Source organism: Ictidomys tridecemlineatus, chromosome 3, assembly GCF_052094955.1.
Source record: "Ictidomys tridecemlineatus isolate mIctTri1 chromosome 3, mIctTri1.hap1, whole genome shotgun sequence".
NCBI classification, from domain to species: Eukaryota; Metazoa; Chordata; class Mammalia; order Rodentia; family Sciuridae; genus Ictidomys; species Ictidomys tridecemlineatus.
In genome coordinates, this window is record NC_135479.1 from 37273109 (window position 1) to 37284852 (window position 11744).

The 11744-nt window shown below is 42.0% G+C and overlaps 1 pseudogene; it reads left to right on the plus strand.

Moving 5' to 3' along the window:
- Positions 1–7365: 7365 nt before the first annotated feature.
- LOC144375796 (S-phase kinase-associated protein 1 pseudogene) lies at positions 7366–7848 on the plus strand (annotated as a pseudogene).
- Positions 7849–11744: the final 3896 nt, after the last annotated feature.

Sequence of the window (11744 nt, forward strand, 5' to 3'; positions counted from 1 at the left end):
TAGACTAATTTTCCTATGTTCACATATGCATATGCCACCAGTGAACTCCACCTCATGTACAACCACAAGAACAGGATCCTAATTAGAGTAAGTTATACTCATGTCTCCATAATATGTCAAAATATACTCTACTGTCATGTATATCTAAAGGACAAATGTTTTAAAAGTTATTATATTTTAAAAATTCTTGCATTTAATTTCACAGATCTTTTCCCCTTTCCGATTTCTACTCAAATTGGCTCCTGAACCCTTTCAATTCAATTATTGCATTTTTTAGCTCTACTTCTTCTTTGAGTTTCTTTTCATAATTTCTAATATTTGTTGACATGGTCATTTTACTTATATGTTTTTTCCTGAATTCCTTTAGTTCTTAATATACATTTCCTTTAGGTCTCTGGACAAATTTAAGACAGTTGTGGGATTTTGTTTGTATCTTTTTTCAGCAGATGACTAAACTTTATGTGTATATAATGTAGGAAAGGTTGTTTTAAAATATGTGTATGTTGTGGGATGATTCAATTAAGGTAATTAATATATTGTTTATTTTACTGATGTGCCTTTTTGTGGTGAGAACACTTAAAAACTACTCTCTGCGTAATTTTTCAAGAACACAATATGCTGCTATGACATGGAGTCACTGTTGTACGTGAAGACATGAGGGGAAAGACAATAATCATGCTATTAAACTATGGAGAATGCTCGGCATGGCAGGAATACACAGCTTTCTCTGCTTTTTTGTATAAAGATGTCACATTAAAACAATTACTGTTTGAAATTTCAACTGAAATGATTATGCTTACCTAGCTTCTTGGTTATTCATCTATACCAGGAGTCAAGATTTCTCCTGTAGCCTCAGTTCTTCTGGGACCTGTCAGATTTTTAAGTACCTGTTGGCCCTTTTTATGTCTTCATTTGAGAAATGTCTATTATGTTCATTTTATAACGAGGTCATTTAATGTTCGCAATGTGTTGAGTTCTTTCTATATTTTGGATAGTAGGCCCTTATCAGGAGTGTGGCTGCCAAGTACATCCTCCCACCCTGTAGGTTATCTCAATCTTTTGATTGTTTCCTTTCCTGTAGAGAAACATTTCAATTTGATGTAGTCCCATTCTTCTAGCTTAGGTTTTGTTATCTGCACTTTGGGGAACATATTTTAAAAAAAATCATTGCCCAAACTAATGTCATAGAGCTTTTTTCCTTTGTTTTCATGTGCTAGTTTTCAGTTTCTGGTCTTGCACAAGTTTTTCATCTATTTTGAGTTGATTTGTGTCTCTGGTGCAAGAAAAAGGGTCTTATTTTACTCTTCTCCACGTGGATATAAAGACATTAGTTTTTTACAGCCTTTTTTTTTTTAATATGTCCAGGGGTCTTACCTTCCTCAGGGAGAAGTTCTGCCAAATTACTTTCTTGTTAAGCATGAGCTATGTTCCCCTGGTTTTCATGCCTTCAGAACTTCTGCTGAAAATCAGGCATTTAAAGCAAACTACCATGTCTCCCAATCTTTGCAGACCAGCTCTTTGCCAGGGCAGCTCTTTACAGATGAGCTGATCCTATTCTGATCCCAGGGACCAGCTTGAGGTCAAAGTTTAAAAGTCTTCTCAGGTATATCCTAAGCATTCACCCTGCCTATTCTGCTTGGACTTTTCTCAATTTCTCCTAATAAATAGCTTCTTTTGAATGTCTTGATTACCCCCCAAATCTTCACCACCCTCTGCTCCTCTCCTGGGCCTTGGATTGCTCATACATATCCTCAGCTGTAATTTCTTGCCCCAGGCATCCACGGGTATGTAGTCTCCCTACAACCTTCACATGCAGTGGCAGTCACATTTCCCCATGAAATGAGATCCATGTTGGGTGATCCAGAGACCTATCCTTCAGCCAGTCCTCAGGCAGGTTAGAACCCTGCCAATCAGGTTTGCTCTGGCCCCTGCACTTCAAGGGAAGGAACTGCAAACAGTGCTGCTGCCCCCTGCAGCCTGAGACTTTGCCATGCCAGGGAGAGGAATGGCAGGGGCAAGAAAAAACATCCTGACTTTCTCTACAGGTTTGAATGTGGCTGCTTGTTGATTGGGCATCTGCGTGGTTGCTGTAAACCTCTGACGTTGACTTCAGTCAGTTTCTGTTGCTTTGGATGTTTCCACAAGGGGGAAGCTTCCTAGTCTCCACTTTGCTGACATGAGCCCTCTCATTATTCTTTTCTTTCATTCTTTTTTCTGTTTCTTTGTTTTCTTTTGTTTTTATTTTTCCATTTTGTTTTTTTGTTGTTGTTATTGTTGCCCTGATGGGCCTTTCCCTTCTTGGCAAAAGCAACCATTTGGTCTCAGCCTCCCTAGGAGCTGGGGCTACAGGTTTGTAACATCCTGCTGGCTCTATCCTCATTTCTAAATAATAAATTCAGTTTGTTAATAATTTGCTTTTATAATATTCCTCCCTTTTTTCACGTTCTACTTTCACATCTTTGCTAGATTTTGTTCCCATCAACTTTTATGGTGACTTTATAAAATCAGTTGGGGATCGATCCTCGTTTTCTATCCTCTAACATCATACCCAACATGGTGGCTTTCCGTGGCAGAGTTCACCAAGGTCTGTCACACTTGCAGAAACTAAAATAGAAAGTTTTGAATCTTCCTATGTTATATAATCACTTTTGGAAAATAATGATCACCTGTGTTTATAACATCTTACCAACTGCTGCATAATTTTATAGGTAGTATAAAAGAACTCTTAGGTAATTATTCCTGTATACCTGAGAATCGAAGTTGCTTTCCAGTGTTTATTGTAATAATTCCAAGACCTCGGCTCTGTTAGATTGAGACTCGGGTATTCAAATGACCTCATGGAATGTTCATGGAGCCCAAGAGTCCCCTGGCTAAGTACTTCAGTTCTACATACAGATGTGGTTCACACATAAAGAAACAGCCACTTGGCCCCAGGGGGGAAGGCCACAGCAGACCAGAGTGCAGAAAATAGGAACTGAAACCCTGGCTCAGAAAAAAAAAAAAAATCATATAGGGGAAGAGACAGTCTGGGCATGGAGAAATCAAGGCTCAAGCTAAAACAAGAGGTTTTACCTGATCTTGTACATTCGGAATTAAATCAAGTATACAAAGTGCATATACACACTGTGAGTGGTTGATGGAGTTTGAATTACTGCAGCAGCTGATGAAATACTAACAATTGGAGACGTATTATCAAATGATTTCCTAAAGGATTGCATCAGACTTTCACTAGCAAGCTTCTCTTGGGCAGAAGGATTACAGGGCTCCACCCTGGGCCTGTGCAGGCTGCTGGTTCTCAGTCTATAACAAAGTAGCCGCCTGCCCTCTGAGGGGCCTGGAAAATCAGAGCTGTGTCCTAAGACATCCTGGGACCTGGGCATTCATTCAGATGGGTCCCCTGGGCCTGGGCCCCTCCAGGAAAGCATTGGCACAGAACTCTGACAGCTCCCCAAACAGTGAGGCCGCAGGAGAAGCCTTGACTCCTGGGAGAGGAACAACGGAGAAGCCAAGTAAGCAAAACTGTTTCAGTTTACATTTATAAGAAATATTGTTTTAATGGGACATCATTATCCAAAAAAGCAGAGAAACGTGTCTATTCCTGCCATGCTGAGCTTCCTCCACAGTATTAGGGCACAATTGGGGCCCTTTACCTCATTTCTTCGTATTTCTTACACAACAGGGGCAGTCACAAAAGATCCTCCATTTCTATTTCAAGAAGGGCAAGAGAGTCAGTTTCACTTCTGCTCAGTGACGCATTTGAATTTCTCCATCTCAGGTTCATGCCCTTCCAGGAGGAATAAGTTCCCTCATCTCATACTGTAGCCTCTGGAAGTAGACTGCTGTCACCTTTCCTCCCAGCCCCCATTCCAACACCCTCTGCAGCTGGCCCTGCTATTAGGGACACTTCTGGTTTATCCACAATAAGCAAAAGGAGCAGCAGTCAATCACACCAGCCTCCCCACCCCCAACATGCCTAAGGAGCCTTCTCACACCACAGGGAACTGGAAACTAGTGGCAGCTGTAGAAGAGGCTCCTTTAGGGGAATTTGTGGGTTCGGCTGGGTCCTTGGCCATCTCAGTCCAACACTCATGACCAGGTACAATTTTCACCATCCAAAATCAGTCTTCAGGCATATATCTGGGACACAATCCTTTTAAAAAAAAAATAAGCTGGAGACTGGACTCCACCAAGTCCCTAGTACCTTAAACTCAATGGCCTCCATGAACCCTTGGGTCTGGGTTCACAAGTTAGTTGTTTCCTCTAAATTCTTTTATTCCCTTGATGGGGGGAGAATTCTGTGAGGTGAGAATTCGGGTAGAACTGCACAAAAGTGGCACCCAACTGACAGGAGAGACTAAGGAACATTCCTGGCCCCTCCTTGCTTACCAGTCCCACGTTCCATGGCATCTGGGAGGACAATGTGGTCATCTTTCTCCTCTTCTAGTTTATGAACTTTGGGCAGGGAACTCCTGTGCTTGCTGTTTCTTTCTGGACCTAGACTGTAGTTCGTCAGTGACACCCCCACATTTCCTCAACTCCACTCAAGTTCAGATCTCTAGGAGGATCCGAGGTGCCCTGGAGACCACAGGAGCCTGACCTGCACACTCGGCCAGTGCCTCTCTAACCCCGTCTCCTAAACCACAGACCCCGACTCCCTGTCCCAGAGCTGTTTAAGGTCTCCCCTGTCCAAGCAGGGACCAAAGTCCTTCTGGCACACCATACCCCGTGGTCCAGAGTTCAAGGAGCCCAGTCCTCAATGTCCTGTTAAGGTCTGGGAGAAGGTGATCTGAACACTCCAAAAACGGAGCCAAGTTTCCCACAAAAGAGAGACCCCAGTCAGTCTGGAGACCAGGGATGGGGTGAGGGTCTTCCAGAGAGAGATGGAGTTGTGCTGCTGGTGCTCCACCTCGCCCCAGAGCCAGATGCCTAGACCTGGGGGTGGGAGTAGAGTAGAAAACTAAGGCTGGAAAATGTGGCTAAAGAGTTAAAACCATGAGTTAAAACTATTTTTAAATTCAGGCACATATGAAAACTTTCTATTTACCATTCCATTAACTAGTTTCTAAGGTATTTCCGTTGGTGGGCCTAAGAATAGAGCTGGTATAAGATCTGTCCTGGAAACTCTGTTAAATATTTTGTAATTAGAGAAATTCCCAAATATCAGTGTTATGAAGCAAAATCTCACCTACAAGGTAATCATAATTACAAATGGGATACTATTAATTTGCCAGTGGGTACACAAACCATAGATCATCTTATCAAAGTAATCAAAGTTAATATCAGTAATTGAATGAATCAAAATCACATTCATTCTGATGTGATACACTGAGGTGCGTGGTATTCTTGCTAAGCATGCATAACCTGAATATAAACATAAGGAACCATGAGATGACCCACAGAAATTGATAAATTGCAAAACAATGGACCCATGCCCTCAACAGTATTTATATATTATGAGAGATAAAGACTGAAGGAGGATTCCACATTAAGTCAGACTAAAAGGAATGAAAGGCTAAAAAATCAGGTGTAATCCTAGGTAGAATCTTAGAGAAAAATCTGTTCTGCTTCTTGCCATGAAGACGATTTGGGGACAATCAATACAATTCACCAAAGGTACTTTAGGTAGTATACTGGATCAGTGTTAACATCCTGTTATTGATCGTTGTCCTGTGAACACCCTTAATTTTAGGAAGCAACCACTGAAGTATTGAAAGTTAAAGGGATGTGATAAGTTAAATGTGTCCCCTAAGGTCCCTGTGTTGGAAACTCCCCAGTCAACAGTGTTGAGAGAAGGGACTTTTGGGAGGTGATTAAGAAGACCATAATGTCCCCATTATCTTAGGAGTGGCGCCTTATAAAAGGATGCATCTGGTCACTATTTAAGGTATGGTCAGCCTGACTCAATTTGCACTTGCCAAGAATCCTCAGGCCAAGAAGTTCCCCTGAATGCATTTCCCTTGGTGAGGAGACCTGAGATCCTGCCACAGCCATCTCTTCTGCTTCAACCCATCCCACCTGGGAAGGGCACGATGTCACAGATGCTTCAGCTGTGCCTGCCTCCCTACCCACACCCCTCTATGGCCCTCCACAGCTCCAGGAATGCAGAAGTGGTGCCTGCCCCACCCATTTTCCCCAGAGTTGAAGACCACACTGGAATCTGGTCTTCAGACGCCGCTAGGGGGCGCTGCCCTCGCCGTTCACTAACAACTGACCAGACCCGCCAAGATCCGGGAAAATCCAAAGCCCCCAGAGCAAAAGAGACCAGATAAACTCCTTTGCGGAGTGGGCGTGGGGAGGTTCTCATTCAGCATCTGCTGCGCCACTGGGAGCTTCTTCAAATTTCCCGCCCAAGAAATCGATTCCGCCTTTTGCAGGGTGGGGGAATGAAGTTCCCTGGGAGCCAGAAGTTGTCACCACCAGGAGGGGAGCTCCTCCGAACTAATGACGCCCCCGGGGGCCCGAGAAACACGTCCCACTCACCAAGTAAAGTCAACCCAGGGAGAACTAGTTAAGAATGATTCCTTTTTACTTTGAAATGTTACAGACCTATGAAAAGGTACTCTTCGCTGGTGCCTCCAGGATCCCGCTGAGGAAGAGAAAGGCTCCAGCAACTGGGGCATCCTGGGGGCTCCACCCTCCTCCCGTCTCCGCCCTCCCCTTTCCCTCTTGTGGCTCCCCTACCTCCCTTGTCCCTCCCTCCCCCACCAGACCACCTCCCCTTCTTCTTTGCAGGAGCCAGCAGAAGGTGGAGTCTGGGTCCTGCCCCACATCCACAGGGAATTTACAGTGACTGTCTGGTGTTTCTGTGCAGGTGGGGGACCCAGGTTTGCTGCCCTCGCCAGGTCTGGGAGAGCTCAGCGCTTGTGTCTCTTCCCTGCCGGTTGAAAGCAGGACTGCCTTCAGGTCTCCTCTCTGCACCCTCTCCAGGTCTTCAGCTGAAGGGGCTGAGTGATTCTTGGTGACAGGTGCTGGAGATCACCCATCCCCATCTGCAAAAAGTTACTGAGACCGCAGAAGGTTTCATCATTTCGTCAGAGAAATAGGACGGCTTCAAATTTCACTGGGACAGAATAAGCAGAATAACTCTGTAGCCCCAGATACTTGGCTATTTCCTGAGGTTATCATCACATATGACTGCACATAGGGTGTGACACTACATCGTGTACAACCAGGGAAATGAAAGGGTGTGCTGCAATTGTGTACGATGAATCAAAATGCATTTTCTGATGTCATATGTACCTAATTAAAATTAATTAATTAATTAATTTTTTAAAAGAAAAGGTCTATGTAAGCTTTTTCTTTCCTTGTGTGGACGCTGCCCCGCCCCGTTGGCCTCAGTACTCTGTCTTTTTTAGACCAATCACCATGCCTTCAATTACATTGCAGAGCTCTGATGGGGAGATATTTGATGTTGATATAGAAATTGCCAAACAATCTATGACAATCAAGACCATGTTGCAAGATTTGGGAACGGATGATGAAGGTGATGATGACCCAGTTCCTCTACCAAATGTTAATGCAGCAATATTTCAAAAGGTCATTCAGTGGTGCACACACCACAAGGATGACCCTCCTCCTCCTGAGGAATATGAGAACAAAGAAAAGCAAACAGAACATATCCCTGTTTGGGACTAAGAATTCCTGAAACTTGACCAAGGAACACTTTTTGAACTTCTTCTGGCTGCAAACTACTTAGACATCAACGGTTTGCTTGATGCTCCATGCAAGACGGTTGCCCACATGATCAAGGGGAAAACTTGGAGATTCGCAAAAACTTCAATATCAAAAACAACTGAAGAGGAGGAAGCCCAGGTACTCAAAGAGAAGCAGTGGTGTGCAGAGAAGTGAAATGCTGGACCTGATGCTGTAACACTCTAAGGATTGTTCCAAATACTAGTTGCACTGCTCTGTTTATAATTGTTAGTACTAGACAAACAGGAGAAATGAAGAAGCAAATCAGTTGTATTAGCATAAAACTGTCCTTACTGCATGTGTGGTTTAAGTACAGACTCCAAACCTATGGCTGAATTTCTTCTAGTGTGAGAGAAAGTTTCTTTCTTTCTTTCTTCTGAATACAACGGAACTGTGGGTTCTCTGAAGAAAGGGGCATTTTGGGCTTTCCCTCCTTTTTTTTCTTTGTTTTTTTTTTGTTTTTTGTTTTTTTGTTTTGTTTTGTTTTTTATTAATTATTTTTTTATTGATTGTTCAAAACATTACAGAGCTCATAATATATCATCTTTCATACATTTGACTCAATTGGGTTTTGAACTCCCATTTTTTCCCCAAATACAGATTGCAGAATCACATCTGTTACATACTCAAATTTTTACAGAATGGCATATTAGTGACTGTTGTATTCTGCTACCTTTCCTATCCCCTACTATCACCCCTCCCCTCCCCTCCCAAGGGAAAAAAAAAGGGGGGGAGAGAGTTGAACTTTCCCTCCTTTTGTAAAGCAATTTCTGCCTAGTTTATTGTCCAGTTAACTTTAGTGAGCTTTGAAAAGTTGGCAAAAGAATTTCTGAAATGGAATTAACAAAATATTATCTTTATTCATGAGTTGGAAACTGGAAAAGGGCTACTTGAAAGTAAATGTTCTGAGTTGGGGTTCTTAGGATGTCTTCCAGCCTCCTGGAGTCAATCAGTACCACTGGGATTGATTAGCCTGTATGTAGCAGGGCTTCCTTAATTAAACCAGAGAACTTGATTTTTTTTTTTTTCAAGCAGGAACAAACTTTATTTTCGAACTCACGCTAATGCCACCCACACGGCCCTGCCAGGAACTTCACACCAACTGAAACTCTCAAACTTGTTTTTTTTTTTTCTTTTTTCTTTTTCTTGAATGTCAGCTTTGAATATGTTGCCTAGAGAACTCAGTTATTACCCAGTTTGTGAATGTGGAGGGGAGAAATGTAACTAGACATTTGGATAGTTTTTCAATTAAAAAAAGACATTTAATTCATGGGGTCTGTCATCTTTTAAAAAACGATGTTCCCATATGGGGAAAACTCTTCATACTCCTTGCATGTAAAAAGTAACTTTAGCATGTGGCAAAATGCAGAAAACATTCATCAAGAGTGCAAGGTACTTTCAATAAAATAAAATAATAGTAGTTTACAGATTTTATCCTTCCCTACTATGCTCCCCTTTTCTTTCCTAGTTATCATTATCTGTATTCATATGTGACGCAGTCTGGCTGGGCACAATTCAGGAGCCACTAGTCAAAAGAAACGAACTTTATTTTTTAGAACACACGCCAAACCACAGAGCTCCTCAGGAAAAACCCTCAGAGCCCAACTGCCACTGGCTTCCCACAAGCCTCTCAACCTCCTCCACTCCTCCTGCTCTTGAGGCTGTTTGGCTGGGTCATGTGAGCAGAGCCAAAAAAAAGTCATAGTCCCCGCCCCCGCCCCCGCCCCCGCCCCCGCCCCCGCCCCCTGGTCTGAAAGGGCGGGAAACAGCCCAGTGAGCCTCAACCCAGAGGAGCCAATCAGCTGGCAGCTGGAAGTTTGCTGGGGCCCCTTCCTCTGTGGCTCTCAACACATATGTAATTTTATTGTGTTTTCTTTACACTTCCTGTGAGTTCTGGTGAAGGTTATCAGTTATCATGATAGTAGCTTGCGATCACTTCTTCTCCCATTTGTCCCAAATTCATCTTGCCTAATAATATCCCATATGTAGTCTCAAAAAAAATTTCTAAAAACTATGTAAACCAGTGATAAGTCATTCCACCTTCCCTCAGCTCTGGAAGGCCTTGTTTGGGATCCTCTATTGGCATATTTATTGTAGGTAATACACCCATGTGGCCTCATAGCTTCCTGGGGCTATTTTGGAAATTCCTAAGCAATGCAAAAGTCTTGAAAGTGTCTTCTTTGCATCTTCATTCACACCTTGGAGCATCACAGAGAAGATAACTACTTTGTGGAGCCTGCATTCAGGGAACAATTTTCACAAAGGCAATACCTTAATTAGAAGCTTCACGGTTGATTTTTTCCTATTCATCCTACCACATAATAACACAGCCTTCCAAAACATCCTTCAAAGTCTTGATAGAGAGTCATAAATTATTTAAGTACTACACATTTCTGGCTGAAATTTAATTTGAATGTCTTTTTTTCTTTCTTTTTTTTTTTTTTTTTGGTACTAGAGATTGAACTCATGGGGTGCTTAATCACTGAACCACACCCCAGCCCATTTTATTTCTTTTTTATTCTATTAGAAATGTATGGTTATACACAGAAGTTGGTTTTGTCCCACAGACTCATATATACATGGAAATTGATTTCAGTTCATGATCCTTCCTGTTTCCTCTCCCTTTTCCCTTCTGGGCTACCCTCTCCTTTTCTGTTTTTTATTTTGATATAGGGTCAGGGTGTCCCTAAGTTGCTTAGGGCCCTGTTAAGTTGCTGAGTCTGGCTCTGATTCCAATCCTCCTGCCTCAGCCTCCTGGGTGGCTGGGATTACAGGCCTGAACCACCTCCAGGCTGAATCTCTTACCTCTTTATCAGCACCAGGACCACACTCCCAAAAACATGTTCCCATTTCTCAAACCCAAAACACTTTTAGAGAGAGAAATGGCTTATATTTGAAAGATGAAATATGATTTACATTTAATTAGATTGTCATGTTTATATGTTTTTCTACTCTGATTTTGCATTTACTTTTGAGTAAAGATTTTCTCTTTTGCAATGTTTTTAACCATAAAGTATCATGAGATTCAGAGTTCTGAAGAAATTTTCCAGACCAAACAATGCATTTCACAAACTTGTGCAAGTTTTGGAGACTTGTGTCTTTTTCATAACCACTCAGCTTATATATTCTGATTTTCTTCATGCGTGGAATGTTTCTTAAAGTGTTAGGATGTTTACAGAATAAGAGGTGGTGTTTTAGTTTTTATTTTTTTTTCCCATGGGAATCTTGGAAACACCCACTACTAGATTTATATAAGCACTTAGTAATATGTCAACTGATCAATATACATCCATAGAATTGAAGACAAGCTAAGACCCCTGAAGATACGCTCTTGTTCAAAGGATACTGTTCCTATACTTCACCTTGGTATTCTCTACACTGCACAAGGAATAAACAGCCTTTGCAACGGTGTTACTTCACCATCTTAGAAAGTTTAGGATCCCTATTGGAGGCACAGGTTACCCCAGGTCTCTTCATTCAACCTACCAGCCCACTAGCAGTACAGAAGAGGAAGTTATTGGATGCTTAGCAGCATACCTGGCTTTAACCCATCAGGTACCATTAACACTCCCTGTAGTTGTGACAACTAAAAACAACTCTATAGACATTATGTACTTTAAAAGGCAAAATACCCTCCCCCTCTGCTCTAGTGAAGCATTGAACATTTACTATTATTATTATGAATGTTGTTGTTTATACCAAGGATTGAACCCAGGGCACTCCTCCACTGCCCACATCCCCAGAACTTTTTAAAAATATTTTATTTAGGACCTTGCTAAATTGCTGAGGCTGGCATTGAACTCACAATCCTCCTGCCTCAGCCTCCCCGACCACTAGGATTATGGGCAAGTGCTACCACATCTAACCACACTCATTTTAATAATGACAACACCATGGCTGCTCTACAGAAGTATAATGCAAGATACATACATCGTTTAAAATTTTCCAGTAACCACATTTTTTAAAGAGTATATATAATGATTCGGAAATATAATGATTATAAAGTATAATGAAATGGTTATAAAATATAATAATTATAAAAACATGATGAA